General features: G+C 31.4%; 2 long non-coding RNA genes across 6 annotated transcripts; one reads left to right on the forward strand and one right to left on the reverse strand.

Annotated features, from left to right (window-relative positions):
- Positions 1–5028: 5028 nt before the first annotated feature.
- On the reverse strand, positions 5029–9816 carry LOC139512837 (uncharacterized). Its single transcript, XR_011662345.1, has 3 exons — positions 9677–9816; positions 6470–6557; positions 5029–5595 (listed from the first exon to the last, which is right to left on the reverse strand). It is a non-coding gene; the product is annotated as an uncharacterized lncRNA (long non-coding RNA).
- LOC139512819 (uncharacterized) lies at positions 9795–20451 on the forward strand. Of its 5 annotated transcripts, XR_011662343.1 has the most exons (4): positions 9795–9878; positions 10745–10822; positions 18487–18685; positions 20061–20451. It is a non-coding gene; the product is annotated as an uncharacterized lncRNA (long non-coding RNA). The 5 variants fall into 5 exon arrangements; XR_011662341.1 differs by lacking the exon at positions 9795–9878 and having other exon boundaries at positions 10682–10822; XR_011662344.1 differs by lacking the exons at positions 9795–9878; positions 10745–10822 and adding an exon at positions 15894–16242.
- Positions 20452–22530: the final 2079 nt, after the last annotated feature.

The following is a 22530-nucleotide window of genomic DNA, read 5'->3' on the forward strand; positions in this document are numbered from 1 at the left end:
GCGTCTTACACTTTGAGAAGCGAATAATCTTTAGCTACTTTATTTAAATATTGTGTAAAAACGTTAATTATGAGCTATGAAAGTCAAGTGGCTCAAGCATTTTACTGAGGAAGTTTTAAAAAAAATGCAAAGAAATATTTTAACAGTGGGTTAGATTTCATTAGTCTTTACTATCTATAGATTAACAACTTTTGGTTATATTTATAATTTAGAATCATCATTGAAGGTGGAGCGCGATTGCACAGTTAATTAATTATATTGATGTGCCATTTGTATGCAAGAGTGACATTCCGTTGTATTATGTGCCAATTCGAAAAAGTTATGCGAGTATTGTCTCCCTTTAACAGGTTCATTATTTTATAATTAAGTTTAGGTTTCTGATATAAATTTGAATAGTTACAAAATGTATCAATTCAATATATTTCAGTTTTTGTTATTGGTGTATCAAAAACATTGATGTACGAATATAATTTCATAAATTTGAAACGTTTAAAATGATTACATACCAATATAAAGAACCGTTCATCATTTTGGAAAAAGACTATGATTGAAAATCGTATTAATTATCTTCCCTTCACGATAGATTGATTGGGAAATGAACCAAAGTTCTCTACAGGTAATCACTAGAGGGACTAGAAAGCAATTTTTAATTGTAGCTTATTTAACGTTAAAACAACTTTCCACTATAAACAAATGTTATTTTATACAAATATAAGGACATTGTTAGCTAAATCTACAAATTTTATTAGATATTATGAATTTTTATTACAATAGATTAATATGCTAAATCAGTCATGTTCACAGTCTATATTTTTTTTTAAATAAGTAGTCAAACATCAAAAAGCCATATGTATTAAAAATAGTGCACAGCTTTAACGTTTTGTACAGAAAACGGTTGAAATAAATGAAAATTACGTTGATTAACGTTACCATTACTAACCTAACACTGTGTGTAACGTCTCTGCATTTAATGCATGGAAATTTTATCGTAATTTACGTTGTTTGCCTTGGATTTGGACACAGGACGTTTGCGCTTTTTTACCTGTATAACGATAGGACATTTGCGCTTTAAATTTTGAATCACTTGTATTAAATTCACCGGACATTTGCGCTTTTTACCTATAGTTGTCCACCTGTAATTGTAATGAGAAGTAAATTACGTTAGATGAATTTAACTTATATTTGTCATTATTACGACACATGGTGCAAAATCCTTCAATGCCCACTTTAATGAACAGTTCTACTTACTCATTCTGCTAAAAAAATCTTTTTGAAGAGTATCATTTAACAACAGTCAGCGAATTACATTACGATTTGTTATATTGATGAATAGGCACCCCAGAATTGAGAAACATGATTATTTATTTGAAATATGGTCGAAATACCAGTCAGAACAGATAACAAGACATTTTTTTCAGTCCTTGGGCTTCAGATATCTAGCAAAAAAAATTACCTGTGATGAATGTACGTGTTTTCATGTCTTTAGAATGTTTACTTTTAGCTGTATACATTTTTTTTTTTAATAAATCAATGCGCTAAGAAATGTGCTTTGCAAAGATTTTTAAATTTTTACCTCTGCCAAGTCAAACGCGCCGTTGGATTTACATGAATTTCATGATTTAAGAATCTGTTTTGGCAAATGTTCAAACGAAACTTGTACGGTGGATGAATTATAGAATATTAATGAAAAAAGTGTTGTATAACGTAAAAAAAAACTACGTATGTACATTTGCATTATCACGTCAATTTAGCCAGACTTATCCATAACGATTATAAATGATATCTGGGAGTCTGGAACGTCAGAAAAATATATTCGATCTGAACATGAATGAAACATTTGCCCCTTGACGTTAGGCTACAAACAAAATCATTCATTTTTCTTTGCCTTCTTCAAATGATATTAACAGTATAGACCTACTATTCTAAGAAGAGAACTTCTGATACATGTACTTTTCATTTAAAAGTCTTAAATAACTTGTCTTTTTTTTTGTAAAAAAAACTTATGAAATATCTATGATTCTAATATAGTATTCATTTACATGTATTGGACTGGCGATCTCAGATCCCATTGTTATAGCTTTGAATGATTATCACGTGTTATGTATGTGTATACTTGTGTACAGAGAATTAGGTATAATGAACTATGTATATTTACTTCTTTCTATCTTGTTCACCATTGTAAATTATTATTTGTATCATTTATCTGCCTCTGGTTACAGTGTAAACTGTCTAGAGTGTTAATAAAGTTCATTCTAAAATAAAGTATATGAATCAGTCATGTGAGTGTTGGATGATGCCGTTAAATAGTTTTGTTTTAAAAAACAAACCGACTTAAAAAGTCACTTTAGTGACGGTTCATTATTATGGATACAGAGAGGGAATAATGGCACGCTAAATTGATGTGGACAAAATTTTTAGGTATGGTATACATTGTGTCCAAAGTTGGTGTCATCTTTATCATACGATCCGTCCTGACATAGAAATATTATTGGTTTACAATGAGGCCATATATATTTACATGATAAAGTGTCAATATGTTCAGATTTTGGTTGATGCGGTCAAATAATTTTGTTAAAACGACTCAGTCTGATATATCGAAACTACTGAAATTTGTTTACAATTCAATATTTTGAATAAAACGAGGACATGCTGGTACTGTAAATTGATGTTGAAATTTTTGTGTAGTCAATGTGTTCATTGGTGTTCCAATATTGCTGTCATTTGAATTATATAAGCCATCGTGATATGTAACTATAGGTGATTTACTATGCGGCTAACTATATATGTTTATTGAGATTTACATAATAAAGTGCAAATATGGTCAGTTTTGGTTGATGCTGTCACATATGGTCAGTTTTGGTTGATGCTGTCACATATGGTCAGTTTAGGTTGATGCTGTCAAATATAGTGAGTTTTGGTTGATGTGGACAAATAATTTTGTTGTATGAATCAGTCTGAGATATCAAAACTACTGAAATTAGTTTACAATTCAAAATTTTGAATAAAAAGAGGACATGCTGCCACTATAAACTGATGCGAGCATACTTTTGTAGTCATTGTTTTCCAATGTTGCTTTCATCTATATTAAACAATCCATCCTTATATAAAAATATAAGTGATTTACTTTGCGGCAATTAAGATTTACATCATGTGCATAATAAAGTCCAATATGGTCAGTTTTGGTTGATGCGGACAAATAATTTTGTAATAACTGGGCATGCGCTTGACAGCTATGGACGTGTAAAACATCTCTAACCACAAATGGGATATTATGCTGGATAACATAAAAGTTAGATGACGAAACTTTTTACATAGCTAACAGTCGGTATATGTAATGTAAAAACTTTGTAATACTTCACAAAATAATTTTAATAGAGAACTTTTTGAAGCGTCTAAAAATCAAAACAAAAGTAATAACAATGGCGACCTCCATGACCAGAGAAAGTGAACACAGCTCTGACCATTTGTTAACGAATACACAATCACAATCTTATATTAGTTCACCATCTCTGAATATCAACAAAAGGTCTAATCCTGATAGTCCAGATAATCTCCCTGCAACCCAAAAACAAAATACACGACAGATTAGGCGTCGCAACTCGCAAGTTGACCTTCGAGATATTGAAAAAAAGACTCCAGCGACACGTGAAAACATTACAGATAAGGTCATTGAAGCACTCACTAGTCCAGATGTTCTTAATACTATCATTCCAGTATTGGCTGAAAAAATAAGCAAAACATTAACTCCTCTGATTGAAGAGCAGGTGAAAAAATGTATCGCAGCACACGTTGAACCTATTCAAAAGTCTATAGATGAACACGATTTTTCCATAAGGGACCACACAGTAAAAATATGCAAGCTAAGCATACGAATGGAACAAGTAGATAAACGGTTAAAAGATAATAATAAAATGTTGGACGTTTGGGATTCTGAACTGGATGCACTTCACAAAAAAACAAAGGATATGGAAAGTAGGTTAGAAAGCCAAGAGCAGTATTCTCGTCGGACCAGTCTCCGTTTTCACAACATCCAAGTACCAGTTGATGGACACGGAAAAATTCTTCACCCGGTCAATACAGATGACAAAATCCTTAGTATTTGCAACGGCCAACTTGGCCTCAACTTGTCTATTGACGATATCAGTAGGAGTCACGTCATTGGTAAAGCTAAATATGGCAAGTGTCAAGTCATTGTTAGATTTATGTCAAACCGTACTAGAGACATGGTATAACACTGGACACTTTTAATTTGCAAAACACTCATTTGCAAATCCGCCGCCGCCTCAAACAAGAGCTACAATATCATGTATATAACCAAAATGTGCGGAATTACATGGGATTCAATAATTTCATTGGTTTTATACTGTTACTTTCATATTTATTTTGCAATTTGAATTATAAAAACATGGGATTTTCAATATCCCATGGGACAGGGCAAAATCCCATGGGATTTACCATTATCCCATGGGATTTTGGTTAAATCCCATGGGATTTTTTTTGGTCCCATGGGATTATTGTAGTCCCATGGGATATTTGTTGTCCCATGGGACAAAAAAAATCCCATGGGACTATAATTATCCCATGGGATATTAAAAATCCCATGGGATAAAATAAAATCCTATGGGATTAAAATTATAAATATATATATATATAAATATAAAGTTATGTGTATGTTACAATGAATGCTGTTTGGTAGTAAAATGTTTTAAATGTATACAAGTTTTTTTTATATTTTTTATATATACATATATATAATTTTTTTTAAATTTTGTCACAAACATGTTTTTTATTTGTTTATATGACAATAAAGATTATTCTTATTTTGGAATGTATAATAATAATATTTTACAGTCAATTTCTAAATAAATGAAAAAATATTGTTTTGAAATCTTTGTCTTGTTTATTCTATTATGAAAAATAGAACTGAAAAAATATTTCATATTCTGACTGAATAGTTCACTCTTTTCATGAGGTAAGATTTTCTTTGTTATAGGTTCATTGCAATACTTGTATAGGCAAACGATTAGAATTATAATATATAACTTTGTGGTGTACATAATAGTATGCTTATATTTGCAAATTTATAATATAAACACTTTTTGTTAAAGTTTTTGCTTTCTTTATTCACAACTTGCTATGTACAATTATTCAGTCCACTATATAAGAGTGAAGTCAATAAATAATTTCATTCACTAGAAAATTCCTGCAATTCTTAGACAAAACATTTTTTCAATCTGTTCTTCAAAGATCTTCCTCTGTACATCTTTATTGAATCGAGAGATTCAAATGAGAAGACAAAGCAAGTTTATTTGGACAACAACATTCTAATATCTTGTTCATTCGTTCCATCTTTCAATTGATAATTACATTGTTGTATTTATATGATCAAGTTCTTGTGCTCAATGATCGTGATGATATGACTCCTTTATGTTTATAGTCATCATGTTGAAATTTCCTCTTTCAAATAAATGTAGGAAAAAACATGTTCCATTTCAAATTAATAAAAAAGTCGCACTATGGAGAAAAATATCAGCTTTAAGTTTTCCGTTCAGTATTGATCTGTGAATGATGACCATGAAAATCCAGATTTCTGACCTACAAATACACAAACTCAAAAATTATCAGTGAAGAGATCAATAAAATGGCTATTTTATCATGTTTATGATTAATATGATAAACTTTCATTTAAATATTCAAGTACTAAATTACAGAAATCGCTTAAATTTTATAATAGTTTAGTTAAAGTACAGCTTATTTAAAATTATAATAAAAAATATAGGCCACCGTTGAGTTAAATAAGATATTACATTTTTAATGCCAAAAAATGGCATTTTTGCACCAAAGGGAGATAATTTGGAGCTTTTTCAATGATATATGCATTTTAAAAGTCATCTGGGGCTAAACCGAATTGATTGTTTTGAATGATTTGGTGTACCATATGATAAAGATATAAATAAATTGAGTTATGAAAAAAAAATATTAAAACATTTTTCTGAAATTGTTATACCCTAGAGCCTCATTAAATGTCATTTGATCTCTATTGGAGAAATGTCTCATTGGAAATCAGACTGCTAAGTGTTTCTTATTTTTATATCAACCCAGCCATATTATACCTGTCTAATATCAGGAGCTTGTACATAGTTCAGTGGTTGATGTTGGTTCATACCCGTCATTTTTATTTTTCATAATTTTTTGTTTTTATAAATTAGTCTGGTATATTTGACGTTTGAATTGATGCTCTGTTTCAAATTTGGTTAGTGTTGACTTTTATAGATTACTATAACATGTATAGGGTATGGGTTTTCTCATTACTTACAGGTCATCAATGGCCTCTAATAAGTAATGACAATGCTTACATCCACTAAATTGAACTCTGATGGATAGTTTTCTCTTTAATCATACCACATCTTATTTTAATAAATATTTAATTATTATTCAAGGACAAAAAATTTTATAACAGTGGACTTACCATTTAGGCTTTGTTGACCTCTGTAAATCTTATTTTGTTGATAATTTCTTCTGTTTATAGTTTCCCCTTTATCTTTCATGTTCTTGCCCTACACATAAAAGGGTAAACATCATTTAATGACAACAATAACTACTACATGTATTACATAATTAGTAGGCAACTGAAAATTTTGTCTTATTTGTATATAACATCAACTTACTCATCATTATTGCTGTTCAATATCATGAATATTATCATTATTCTATGAATATGAGGTCACAGTAAAATTAACCTTGGCAGGCAGACATCTTTTTTTATTTGATACCTTGTAGTCATTCCATACAACAAGTAGACCTATGCTTAAAAAATCTAAGGCCAAAATTAAAAATATGTTTGTTTCCCCTCCCCCCACACGGGTCAAAAATAAGCGCCCGGGTCAAAAAATTATTTTCCACAAAAAAATCGAAATTATTTTTTTCCTGAAAATAATTTGTTTCCATTTTTGGAAAGTGCTTGAAAGCAGAAGGATTGATAATCTAAATAAATACACTCAAATTGAGCACAAACAACTGATAAGTGGCCTGGACTGGACAAGTCAAACCATTCATGTGACCATGCTATGACAATCACATCCAGTTAAAAAAAACTAGAGGCTCTCAAGAGCCTGTGTCGCTCACCTGTTAATGTGTTTACTGATGTCAGCAATCTTCGTTGGTAGGCGGGGTCATTAGACACTTTTTTTTAAATAGATACCCTAGTATTATGATTGTGGCCAAGTTTGGTTAAATTTGGCCAAGTAGTTTTAGAAATGATTTTTATACAAGTTACAAAAATGACGAAAAGTTGTTCAATATTGACTATAAAGGGCAATAACTCCTTAAGGGGTCCTCTAACAATTTTGATCATGCTGACTTATTTGTAGATCTTACTTTGCTGAACATTATTGCTGTCTACAGTTTATCTCTATCTATAATAGTATTCAAGATAATAACCAAAAACTGCAAAATTACCTTAAAATCACCAATTTTAGGGCAGCAACCCAACAACAGGTTGTCCAATTCAACTGAAAATTTGTGAGGGGATATATCTTATTCTGATGGACATTTACATCTTGAAAGATTTGCCCTAAATGTCTTAGTTTCAAAGATATAAAGCAAAACCTGCATTTTACCACTATGTTCTAATTTTAGCCATGTCGGCCATTTTGTTTGGTAGGCTGGGTCAGCGGACACATTTTTTAAACTGCAAACCACAATGATAATTGTGGCCAAGTTTGGTTAAATTTGGCAAAGTAGTTTCAGAGAAGAAGATTTTTAAAAAAGTTACAAAAAATGATGAAAAGTTGTTAAAAATTGACTATAAAGGGCAATAACTCCTTAAGGGGTCGACTGACAATTTTGGTCATGTTGACTTATTTGTAGGTCTTACTTTGCTGAACATTATTGCTTTTACAGTTTATCTCTATCTATAATAGTATTCAAGATAATAACCAAAAACTGCAAAATTTCCTTAAAATAACCATTTCACAGGCAGCAACCCATCAACAGGTTGTCCGATTCGTCTGAAAATTTCAGGGCAGATAGATCTTGACCTGATCAACAATTTTACCCCATGTCAGATTTGCTCTAAATGCTTTGGTTTTTGAGTTATAAGCCAAAAACTGCATTTTACCCCTATGTTCTATTTTTAGCCATGGCGGCCATCTTGGTTGGTTTGACAGGTCACGCCACACATTTTTTAAACTATATACCCCAAGGATGATTGTGGCCAAGTTTGGTAGAATTTGGCCAAGTAGTTTCAGAGGAGAAGATTTTTGTAAAAGTTTACGGACGACGGACGCAGGACGACAGATGACGAACGCCAAGTGATGAGAAAAGCTCACTTGACCTTTCAGGTCAGGTGAGCTACAAAAAACCTGCCTTCCTGGTCTGTTTACAAAGGGTAGACCCGGGGGAGGGGAAACAGACATTCTTTTAAATGTGGCCTGATAAAATGACAAAACCAAGAAAACTTATCATTGACCAAAGAACAATAAAATGCGGTCATGGTTTATATATGAATCTTCCATTCAGACATGCACACCTTACAATTGTTTCATATCTACCAAATATAATCTACCTGTAACTTTAAACATATGATAAACTGACAAAACAATGCAGTGTTTCATTGACCAATGAACCATGCATGAAAATGAGGTCAAGTTCATATAAAATATGACAGACAGCTAAGTGCATCTTACAATTATTTCATTCACTAAATAAAGGGGCCTTATTGCTTACAGTATCCGGAAAATAGACCAAACCACAAAAACTAAATATTTTCAAAGTTCCTTATACCCTGCCAATTTGTTATGGTTGTGCCTGTTCCAAGTCAGGATCCGATAATTCAGTGATTGTCGTTTGTTTATGTGTAACATATCTGTTTTTCAATTTTTTTGTACATAAATTAAAGCACAATACATTTGTACATGAAACACAAAGCTCATCACTGAGATAGTAGTCTCAGATAGAGGGAGGCGGGGTCAACCAAACTCCCCTATTCAATCTGAATGCAGGACAGAAAGTCACAGTCAAAAAGTCACACACTGTCACAGGACAAAAAGTCACAATTTAGTTTTGAGATTATTTTTCTTTGAACAAGAAAACACTCTTTTTGTATTTTTCTTGAAGTTTTATACATGAACATGATGTAGCAACTTTTAAATTAAAATTTATTAAAAACAAATAAATCAGTGCATTAGGTTTGCGCACATTACCATAACATTTGCACACAAAAATCATTACGTTTGTGTGCAGCTTTTGATTACATTTGCACGCATTTTTTAACATGTAAATATAAAAAAAAAGATATAGTATGATTGCCTTTTACAGCTGACTATGCGGTATGGGCTTTACCTCGGGCTTTGCTCATTGTTGAAGGCTGTTTGGTGACCTATGGTTGTTAATGTCTGTGTCATTTTGGTCTCTTGTGGACAGTTGTCTCATTGGCAATCATACCACATCTTCTTTTTTATATTATGAACAATTTCCTAAAATTAAAAATGAATATATGTAATAATAAGAAGATATTTCAAAATCTTTTTTCATTTATATTCAATCAATTGTCAACAAATTGTTTGTGACTTTTTGTCCTATCAACTTTGTTACTTTATGCCTGAGTTTGACATGTGTTTGACTTTTTGTCCTGTGACTTTTTGTCGGAATGTCCTGTGACTTTCTGTTCGTTTACCTTCCATCTAAATCAGTGAACTGAATAATTGTTTTTTGCAGAAGTCCGGGGAGTGTTAAAAAATCACATGACTGTGCAAGTTGAGAGTCAACACTTACACAGGGACTACACAATACTTTTTCAGAATGTCAGCAAAAAAGAATCACTGGTGACAGGGGAGTGTAACCGATGAATTGATCCTGAATCAGATAAGATTTTCCCGGTACGTCTAAACACCGCTCAGGAGGACCTCCTGGTGCACACATGCAGGACATACAAAGTGCACTCATGGCAGACCCTATATAGTCGCCGTCGTATCTGCACACATGATGGATGCATATATTCGTTATAGATCGTCATACACTTCTCATTTTAGAGTTAAATTTGCAAGCAACCTCTTAAGATTTTAAAATAATAATGCTACTAAAAATATATTATTTCCCCCAATTTTCGCAATTTTTTCGCCATATAAAATATTTAGGCGACTGTGCTTTTAGTGAATATAAACGATTACGAGGCCTCACGAATAAATATAAATATGAAATATACTGGAACATCGATTAGCATAGATCGAGCAGCAGAGTAAACTTCCACATAAATCTCGAAGTTATTTACGCCGGATAATATAGACTGTGCTCCTGAATAAAGTTGTCAAATACATTAATTTGTGTTTTTTACTTCTACAAGAAATTTGATTCAAATGCTAATTACGCACCATTTGCTGAGCAGAGAATCATTCTAAGCCAGGAACCGTCTATACTAACTGATAACAGTAAGAATAGAACTTGAGTCTCTGTAAAAAGGCAGTCAATCCTAACAGAACTGTATTAACTTAACGATACATGTACATCAAGTTCCAGCACCTCACCAAGCACCCTTGCCTTGCATACTGAGATGGCAAACTGGTCAGTATTTTAATATAAAACTGCGTAGGTTCATATCGTTTGATTCAACGTTTGTTTGGTTATTTTTTAAGGATCGTTGTAAAATTATATCTAAATCTTTGTTAAAATACGATTTTAAATTGTTCAATTCTTTCTATTTCATAATTTTGTCAAAGTCTACTTTTTAAAGTTTTAAATTTTACAGAAAAAATGAATATTCCATTTTGATTTGAAGAAAATCTTTTTGAACTGTCATGACATGGTGTTGCAAAGCTGATTACAGGTAACTATAACATACAGTAATTTTCCATTTCGACAGTGCGTGTATTCTCGGGTGTGTATAACGTATAGTTTTCTAGAGAACATCCTGTCTACGTGTAATACAGATTGATGACATTATACAACATTTCTTTGGTTAAATGTGATAAGGTATCTGTGTCCATTCCCTATTTCAACACCACTAATTTTTCGAAGAAAAAAAATCAAAAAAAAATTTATATGAAATTAAGAAGAAAAGTAGCAAATATAAACTTCAGTAATTGCGCATTGAGTAAACATAATTCCAATATTGCATGAACAAATCCGTGAGAAAACGTATATATACATGTATGAATAAAGATGTGTTTTAAAAGACCTATTGGCATTATTTCACACTAGGACCTAAGATAACTAGAACTAAGCAATGGTTGATCCAGAAATTTTCATAAGTGGGGACTCATTGACTGCCTTAGAGTGTTCACGTCCAGTCATGCTTCCGTGATTCCCTATATAATCTACCATTTGTTTCCAAAGATTTAGGAGGGGGGCTGGTACACACATATGAATGTAGGACAGAAAGTCACAGGACAAAGAGTCACAGACAAAAAGTCACGGACAAAAAGTCACAGGACAAAAAGTCACAATTCATTTTTTCTGATTATTTTCTTTGAATAAATAACGCTTATTTCTACAAAAATATTTTTGTATTTTTCTTAAACTATTGTATATAAACCAACTTTTTAAACAAAATATATCAAAAAAATATCAAATAATTGTTAAAAAAACAAAATGTCAAAGTGACTTGGCACTTAAATGGCTTCATGGTGCCAAGAAAAACATCTTTTGCATGATTAAAATTAAATAAATCTTCATTTTTCAAGTATAATGACACATTTCCTAAACTTTAGTATGAATATATGTATTTAAAAGTAAATATTTCAAGATATATTCTTATATATTAAAACAATTGTCAATAAATTATTTGTGACTTTTTGTCCTGTGACTTTTTGTCCTACCAAATTTGTGACTTTATGTTTTGTGACTTTTTGTCCTGTGACTTTCTGTCCGTTTACCCACACATATATATATAAATATACCTCTGCGGCGAAGCCAGCCATTTGAAAAGGAGGGGGGTCTCAACCCAGGACAAAAGGGGGAGGGGATGGTTCCAACCATATGTCCCCATTCAAATGCATTGATCGTTCAAAAAAAGGGGAGGTTCCAACCCCCGAAACCCTCCCCCTGGATCCGCCACTGATACCTAGTATGCATATAATTAAGAACAGCTTTGAATATATGCATATAAAATAATGGTACGTTTAAAAACCGTTCAGGATCTCCTGGTTGCACACAGGACATTAAGTAACTTAGGACATATATATATAATAGTAAGAGTTCATGGTATACATTCGATAACTAACATATTTTATAATTTTGTTATTTTTGTTTTGATAAAATCAGAGACATATGATACATGTATTGAGACATATATATATATGTGTGTCTCTGAAAAAATCAAACCATCTTTAAAGAAGTTATTTCAGTTTGAATCGACTGTCTTTTGCATTAGAATTCCAAAACGTTAATGTTATTTACAAATGCCAAAACCTGCAAGAAAGAAACATTTATATTCGGTGATTTTTACACTAAACGTTTTCGTAATTTGTTTTAAAAAATATTAAAAAGTACATGTACATCGTTTTTTCAAGATTTGTATAGTAACTGGTTTAATTAAGTCCCCTTGATGAAATTTAAATTGCGAGACGCTAATTAATAAACTATGATCTATCTATCGGCATGCGTCGTTATTTGGGATACGTCACGGATGACCGATGATCATATTCAATACGATATACCAATCATCATTTGAATTTGGTCAATTGATCTTTAATAATTAGGACTAATTGGTGATGGCAGAGAATAAGTCGCTGGTGATGGTTAAAAACACATAGAAGTAAACTTTGCAAAAAAAAAAAGGTTTCCTCGGAAAAAATTATGAAAATATATGAATATGCTAAATTTTTTTTTTTCCGAAATAATAATTAAAGACGTTTAGAAATAACAAATTTTCACAGTTGGGAAATTTTCAATTCAAGTTATTTCATTTTGAAAACGTTGAGAAATATAGATCTTATTATATGTTAAATGTGGGCCGCTTGGAGATCAACTTGTGAAACCCTGCATAATTAGGGTTTGTCTACTTTCGTCTTTTTCAATTGCCAAACATTCTATAATCAAGGATTTGTACAAGGCCTTGTTATAATGAATATTATCGCCAATATCACCATAATTAAATAAAGAACAGATACAATATTCGCCTAAAGAGTTTGCCATCTAACAATTCAAAATGAAATGTTGAGTCGAAACTGAGGTACCAAATCTATAAAAAGAATCACTATTTTAGTCGAAATTAAACTGTATATATTCTTTTTTTCAAAACTCCTGAAATAATTTAACATTATCTATAGAGAGCTTACATATGCAAATCTGTTTAGAAGTATGTGAGCGTAAATAAAATTTGTTTTATTACCCCCCCCCCCCCCCCCTTTTTCCTTCTATAAAATTTAATTGTAAACGGTTTTCGTTCTTAATTTGTGTTTGCTCATTAACTGGGGTTCATGCTGTCAAAAAACAAAAATGTCTCCTTGTGTAAAAGTTATTGATAAAAAAAAATTGAAGCTTCCAGAAGAATAACGGTACGTCTAAACACCGCTTGAAGGACCTCCTGATTGCACTCATGACATACGAAGTGCACTCAGGACCCTTTATAGTCATCGCACACAGGATGGATGCATATATTCTTTATACGCTTCTTATTTTAGAGTTAAATTTGGTAGAATTTGAAATCGAACTTAGATAGATATGTTACATTTGTAATTCTTAGAAAATAATAAGGGCACGTGTCACTGATTACACAACTACTGAGCCATGAATTATCCAATCAACAAAATTAATTGGATTATCTTTATTGTTGTTTTATACATTGTGTTGTTAGTACAGTGTGACCATGCGGGAAGTAATATTGTGACGTCTAGAATGAATATCACGATGTTTTAAGATTTTCGTCTTTTATTAAGATTTCGTTCCATAAATTTTTAAGTTTTATTCTTAATTTTATTATCATGTCCTGGACCAGTAATTAATTCTTTGCACGAGTTTGAAAAGGGAAATAAATGTTCATACTTATATAAGAATTTATATTAATTAAAGTTTTGTATATGGAATCCGTTCTAAACGGTAAAAGCCGTACTTTTCAAACAATCAAACTCATATACATGTAGTTAGATGTTATTTCTCATTTTTATCGAACTTGTCCAGGAATTTTATTTTTGAGTTATACGAATATTTTAAGAAATCCGTTTTTATTAAGTTTTTTTTCTCTAATTAAAGTCGTTTTGTCCAGTTTCACAAGCCTGAAACGAATTTCAATGCGAAAATAAATTCTGAAAATGAACTTGTCTCCGTTTTCGTCTCCGTTTTTTAAAAATTATGATATTTTGGGTATAATTATTTCTAAAAAAATATGTAAGTTAGATTGTAGTAGCGAGAAATTATAAAAAAGAAGATGTGGTATGATTGCTAATGAGACAACTATCCACAAAAGACCAAAATGACACAAACATTAACAAAGAAAGACTATTTCGAAGACAGTTTATTGACACGAAATCCGTTCAAACCACGACTAAGTCTTCGTGCACAGATTTCCGTTAAGGTTAAACTGAATATTGTACATAATTGTCTTCTCTTGTATAATGGTTTGTTGAGAATAAAGATATACAAATGTAATAAAATTTGATATTCAGTCAACATTGTGTTTGTTTAAAAACTTGATTTAGATAGAGAGAGAGAAAAGAATCACACTGAAAAACAAAAATCGAACTTGTTACAGAAAAAAAAAACTATAAAATAATTTTCTTTATTCGTGAACTGCAAAACACAACAAATTAATTTACCCGTCATCATGAAAAATAAACTGAAAAAGCACATCGAATGAGATAGATATTTTATTTTTTCTATATGCAATTCATGTTAAAGGTAAAACTGAACTAAACAATACAATTCCTAAAAAACAATAAAGATAATCCAATCAATTTTGTTGATTGGATAATTCATGGCTCAGTAGTTGTGTAATCAGTGACACGTGCCCTCATTATTTTATAAGAATTAACATATCTATCTAAGTTCGATTCAGGCGCGGATCCAGAGGGGGGAGGGGGTTCCGGGGGGGGGGGGGGGGTTGGAACCCCCCCTTTTTTTGGCCGATCAATGCATTTGAATGGGGACATGTAGTTGAACCCCCCCTTTTTTTGCCCTGGGTTAGGCCCCCCCCTTTTTAAAATGGCTGGATCCGCCCCTGCGATTTCAACTTCTACCAAAATTTAACTCTAAAATAAGAAGCGTATAACGAATATAAACATCCATCATGTGTGCAGATATGATTACGGTAATGGGTCCTGAGTGCACTTTGTATGTCCTGAGTGCACTCAGGAGGTCCTGAGCGGTTGTTTAGACGTACCCGAAGAATAAATCATTTCCTGAACCTAAAATACATTTATCTGTAAATTAATTAAAGAAAATTCGCCTAAAACATTCTCTCATATAAAAATTCGCCTAAAACATTCTCTCACATATTTAAACAATTAATTGTAAAATAATTAATTCAACGTCGGACTTTCTGTCTGTTTACTAATACTTTTCTTGTTCAGTTTAGTTTATACCCATAATAGATGAACGGAAATAAGTACTTTTTTTAGGAAAATTTACAACTAGATGAACGGAATTAAGTACTTTTTAGGAAAATTTACAACTCAAATTTTCAAAAACAAAATTCTACACTTTTTACCTTGATGTTTTTCTCTGTCTCGAAGCCGCAACCTTTGACCCCGTATCAAACGTAGCGACCAACACCTCACATGACGTATTCTCGATGTTGAGGTATTGACAATATACAATCACATTTATCAATATACAGCAAGTAAGTAATTTGGTGTTGAATGCCAGTAGATCAGAATTTGTTAATTGAACCATGGAAGTAATATTTAGATATATACTATATATACTAATATTACTTCCATGATTGAACTTTACCTGTTTAAGGGGCACTAGCTGCCAAATTCATGTTCTTCATCGATTTTAATAAAATTCACATTAAACGTGTATATAGTGTTGAATTGTTTATTAAAATGTTGCGCACAATCTTGGCTGATATGCATAAAACCATTATATTTCATGACACTGCATGAAAAAGAAATTGACTTATCGTATAATACCAGAACCAGAGACATATATATTGTATCTAATATCTCTGCCAGAACTAAAAAATAAACTACAGTAAGTCCACATACACATAAGAGGGTATGGATGTGAATTAACAGAATAGAGAACAAAGGACAAAGAAAAAAAGGAATAAAGAATAGTGAAAGAAAGAGAATAATGGAAAAAAGTGTAAGTTATTAAAAATATAACTAAAAAAAGAAGACAGAAAAAAAGACACCCCTCCGAGACGAGCCTTACATGCACTGTTATTACCCAAGGTTAATTTTACGGCGGCTCATTTTATTTTGGCTTAGAAATAAACATAATTGACAAGTTTCCTTCCCCTGCATTCTCGATCTCACGGTGATTTTCAAAGACATTGATACATCATTACAACACACACTTGCCGTCAGTATTTGAATATATTGATTAAGAAGGTATAGAAGATTAATGCACGCACACTATTATCCACCACTGGCCTAAATAGTTAGTCCGCAAACAACGAGGGTAATAAAAACCCAGCACTTTGAACACAGCCACCGGCATGGTGTGAATCTGAAAGCTTCCCACTATCCATTTCTACCCATAGAAAACTTTTGCCTTTCATTTATCAAAAATGAAATATGTTGATATTAATGGTATATAAGAATTATTGGGGAATTCAAACCATTCCTATTGTAAGTGATAAAACTAAATTTATATCAGGGTGATTGAAATGAGGAAAAAAAAGGGGGGATCAGGAGTTCAGGGCCCCCTGTTTGGGAAAAGAATTGGTTGATTATATATGGAATCACTGAGTCATGGCAGGAGCAGGCCCCTCTTAGGCAGTCGGTGGGCCCCACTTATGAAAAATTCTGGATCCACCACTGTGGTCAGGGTGGTCTTCAGTTGTATTATCTTTTTTTAAAAAAAATTACACCTGTATAGTGTATATTCTTTAGTGTAAATCAAGGGAAAATACTGTGAACTATCTGTGCATTGGGGCTTATTAAAAGGTATTTCGGGGGTGAAGAAAGAAGGGAGGGTGAGTCCATGGGAGGTAATCCCCACCCCTTTCAATTTGAGAATATGCTATTATCTTGTAAACGGTCCAGATCCCCATCCCTAAACCATATATATTCTTGAATGGGACAATAAAACAAATCAAATGAAATTAAAAGGAGGTCTTTGGGGGTTTCACCACTCTGTTCAATTTGAGAATGTGCTATTATCTTGTGAACGATCCAGATCCCCACCCCTAAACCATATATATTCTTGTCGGGGACAATAAAATTAATAATGAAATAAAATAAAAGTGAAGTCCCACCCCCTCTAGTTTGAAAACTTGTAAACGGTCAAGATCCCCACCCCTAAACCATATTTATATATTCTTGTATAGAACAATAAAACAAATAAAAGGAAATATAGGGAGAGTCCATGGGGTTCACCCCCACCCCCACATGTTTGAGAAACTTTTAAATGGTTGAGATCCCCTGTCATCCAGTGGTTAGGTGAAAAAATTTCAGGATCCCTGATCCCCACCGTCAAACCATATATATTCTTGTATGAGACAATAAAACAAATCAAATGAATATAGGATCATCCCCTTTGTCTTGGGTTGGGAACCCCCCTTTTTAAAATGGCTGGATCCACCCCGGCATACCATCTAGCTAGCTATAAAGGCTTTAAAAATATGAAATCAAACAAGGAAATTAACAGTTTAGGCAACTGTTTTGAATTTAAAAAAAAGTCTTTTACATATATAACAATGTTAAATTTTTTGTGCATTTATTTTTGCTTATCGTATTTTCAATAATGGACAAAATTGCATGATTGAATATTGTAATTTAAGAAAAATCAGCATACATGATATAAAATGGGAAGTTGAAACTGGGAATTTGACAAAGAGACAACAACCCAATCAAAGAGCAGACAACGGCCGAAGGTCACCTATGGGTCTTCAATGCAGTGAGAAAAATTCGGCACTGGTCTTCAGCTCATAAATATGTATCAGAAATAAAAACGAGATACAGCTTTCAGTTGTATTAATAAAAACCTCATAATAAGTTCTGAATATCAGAATATACAGTATTGCAAGATTCTCTCAAAATGTACACATAGAGCTGAAAAACTGTCAGTGACTGTAAAATTAATCATGCTAACATTAAAGTCCATGGAGTCCATCTTAATATGCATACTCTCGTACAAAAGAATATAAGTATGCAATAGACATCAAGTTTTCAAAAATTAGAGTATCTATGCCATTAATTTACGACAAGATCTTAATCAAGTAATAATTTCGGTTTGTTTAAATATTTCGGAGGTTAGTATGACCTCCTCTTTGGTGATGATGTTTTCGTTTTAAAGTTGGGAAAATTGTTTGTACATGTACCAACAAAAATAAAAACACAAAGTCAATCTAGAATTATGTTTTTATCATTTTTTTATGTTTAGGTTGTCAGCAAGATGAAAAGGACAAGTATGCAGTTCAAAATTCAAAATGTGGATAAGTTGAGGTTCTAGGTCTTACCTTTGCAGATTTTCATATTTTGCATGAATGAAATCAAAGGTTATATGATGGACAGCAGAGAAAGAAAAAAACAACTTTTCAATTATCCTGCTCCTGGATAAATGTAAAACATCTTGTTTTTCGGTAAGTTTTATGCTCTGTTTTGATAGTGTTAGTGCATTCATCTTTCCAGTCTTTCCTCTAAATTGTAAGTTTTTGGTGAGTGTTCACCATGAATTTCAGTAAGTAACTTGTGGATTTACATGTATATACTCAAAATTTAGTACTATTAATATTAATGGGATTTTAGCATGACATCCTGCCAAATGCTTGTTAATCATGTTTATGTTCCAGAACAAACAAGTATTTGGACTGTACGCTTGCCCAATTTTAAGAAGTTGGTCAAGTTTATTACAAACAAATGTACAGTACAGATCAACATAACTGAAATCTTAAATAGATTAATACAAAAAGTTTAATTGCAGTTAAAATAAAAACACAGGTTTGGTCGAGCTGGTACCAGACAGTACAAATATACTTAAATGGTCTGACTGTACACATATGGTGGGACTGTAAGTTCTGGACCGTAAAAGTAACATCCGAATACTGATATGGTCTGGAACATTTATACATGTCTTAAAATTAATATCAAACACATTGGTGTTTGATAGAACTATAATGTTTTGGGATATCAAAATCAAAAATATCCCATTTTTACTTTTAATAAAGAAGAAGATTATTGATGTATGTTTAAATGTATATTAAAATGAGACAGCAAGCCAACAACACAAAAAATAAGGATAAAACATACATATTTTTTTTGTATCAATGTTATAATTTCCAATATGTTCAAGGTATTTTTTCATTGAAATAAAACACAAATTGAAATCTGTCTGAACTTCAAAAGCTTAAAGAAATATTGTTTCTGTTGTCTGCATTTTGTATAATATATTGCAAATTCTTGTGAATAATGGAATGTTATTATAGTTGTCTAAAGTTTTAACATTGATCTTTATACTGTAAATTCATAAATTATTGCGTGCATTTATTATTGCGATTCTGTCATTTTAGACTTAAATGCGATTTTAAATTTTACGATTTTGCGAAAAATCCTGTTTAATCCATATAAAATATTTCATAATGCGAGTTTAAATTATTGCGTTTACAACTCCGTTGCATTTTTCGCAATAAAAAAAAACTCGCATTAATTCCGAATTTACAGTATATATATATATTATGTATATAACTTGGGAAAATACCCAAATGTTATAAAGAAGAATAAATTAATTGATTGTTATATGGTATTAGAATAGGAAGATGTGGTATATTGCTAATTTGACAACCCTCCATCAGAGACCAAAGGATGTAGGCCGTTAGCAACTGATGACACTGGACAACCTTTAACAATCAGTAAAATCCATATCGCATAGCTATTTTTATTGAAAATCATATTATTGCTACATGTATGAAAACAATTTTGTATAATCCATTACTTTAGATTTTATTGGTTCTTTTTCAGAAGGATTGAAATTCACCACCTAGAATAAATGGAGAAAACATAGAAACAAGACCAGAATAAATTCAAAGACAAAAGTTGGATCAGTTATTATTTTCATCACTCAGTCAATGATTTGAAGTTCTTTTAAATTCAAAAAAATATTGAAACCACAATAATGTCAAAGTTCTGTGCTGAATGTCCAAAAAGTGGACTATACCATCAAACAATGCTGGATGATAAGAAACTATTAATGTTTTGTGTTGAGGGATATTGTGAAAAAAATAGATTTACTTAAATAGCTACTAGTATGTTAAGCCTAACAATAGAGTTTTTATTGATTTCAAATGGCAAATAATTGTGTTTCAAGAAAGTATTCTATAATTCATGAATAAACATATATTGATACTTACATTATCTGCTTTGTTGTTTAAAAGTTTAGTTTTGAACAGTTAAAAAGAACAATATGCTAAATTAACATTTCCCAAGAAAAAAAGATATTCAATTAAAAAGATTCATCTTATAATAATTTACTACCAAATAGAAAACATTGTAACATACACATTACTGTTTATTTATATCTATATATTTACAATTAGAATCCCATAGGATTTTAATTTGTCCCATGGGATATTAAAAATCCCATGGGATAATAAAAATCCCATGGGATTTTTTTTGTCCCATGGGACAACAAATATCCCATGGGACTACAATAATCCCATGGGACAAAAAAAAATCCCATGGGATTTAACCAAAATCCCATGGGATAATGGTAAATCCCATGGGATTTTGCCCTGTCCCATGGGATATTGAAAATCCCATGTTTTTATAATTCAAATTGCAAAATAAATATGAAAGTAACTGTAGAAAACCAATGAAATTATTGAATCCCATGTAATTCTGCACATTTTGGTTATATACATGATATTGTAGCTCTTGTTTGAGGCGGCGGCGGATTTGCAAATGAGTGTTTTGCAAATTAAAAGTGTCCAGTGTTGTATATACAAACAAAAAATATTTGAAACACAATGAAGATGGTGTTTTCATCACTGAGAATCTTACCAAATTTCGAACAGACCTGACAAAAAAAACTATCCCAGATGAAATATAAAAACCAAATACACGCGTACTGGACAGCAGACGGTCGCATATTTGTAAAAAGGGCTGAAAATAGTCGAAAGGAACAGATAAATAGCTTTGAAGACATCTCTGACATTGAACGAGACATTACTTCACCAACCAACCAACAACAATCAGATGCTGAGAAATAAAATTAATAACTCACAATAATTTAAAAAATGGAGAGTAAACTTTTAGAACAAAACTAATAAATTGTGTTTCTGGTTTTCTTTTCTGGTTCCAGCTGTTGAAATAATTGAAATACAATGCATATTGACATTATTTTTTTTACTATTACATATCACAATCACTTGTTTCATAATATTATAATAGTAAAAAGATTGTATAATCCAACGAAAAATGTATGTATGTATGTTTTTTTCTTTTTTTAAAAAAAATTTTTTAGGGTTTTTTTTTATTATTATTTCTTTTCGTATATGTTTCTGATTAATTTATCTAAATAATTGTATTCACCTACATATTACACCATTTATCTAAAACACTCTTTGTTTTTCTTTGTTAAATTGACTTCCGTTGTATCTTATTTCGTATATCAAAACATATAAAAAAAAAAGCCAGGGCTTAAAAGTTCAAGTATTATGAAAAGCGTATTCCCCTTTTTTAAACTAAACCATACAATGTAACAGTAATTTACTAATATATACTTGGGGTCTATTTCTTATTTATGATTATAAATACCTAATCATTAACAACTATATAATATTAAACATAATCGAAACATATTGATATATACATTTTTTTTAAACATAATCATCAAATTAAAAACTGCTTTAATACAAAAATATTAAGCAGTTATTAACTAAGTTATCGTTATGTAAATTAGGGTGCGTTCGAATAGAAAGTCCTAAACATTGGACACTTATTGAGAATTCTAGAAATTTGAATAAAAAAGAATGTCAAAGAGGTAGTAAGTAAATAATGTATATAATATATATATAAATGTATTTTCGAATTTAGATATCTCGCTGCTATTGTATATTTATTCTTATTTTTACACTTTAAATTTTTTTTTTATTGGCTATTCTAAATGCTTCATAAAATATCTGTGATGTTTTCTGTTGTATTGATGTATTATTGATGTCATCCGTAGTATTTGTTATCCGTTGTGCATTGCTAAATTCAAAAATTTCCGCTTGATTTCCTAGCATTTCTAAAATATGAAAGCCTAACGTGACGATACCCAAATTGCACCTATTTTGACAGTTTTTTCATCTACGTTTTTTTATGATGAAAACAAAAATGTCCATTCTGTGTTTATTTTGTAGCCCTGTCCTTCTTTATTATAAAGGTACACCAATTTGATTTTTATTCAATATGGAATCATAGAAAAATTGGTCTAAACTGACCTCCAAAC

Source organism: Mytilus edulis, chromosome 1 (genome assembly GCF_963676685.1).
Source record: "Mytilus edulis chromosome 1, xbMytEdul2.2, whole genome shotgun sequence".
In the NCBI taxonomy this organism is placed as follows: domain Eukaryota; kingdom Metazoa; phylum Mollusca; class Bivalvia; order Mytilida; family Mytilidae; genus Mytilus; species Mytilus edulis.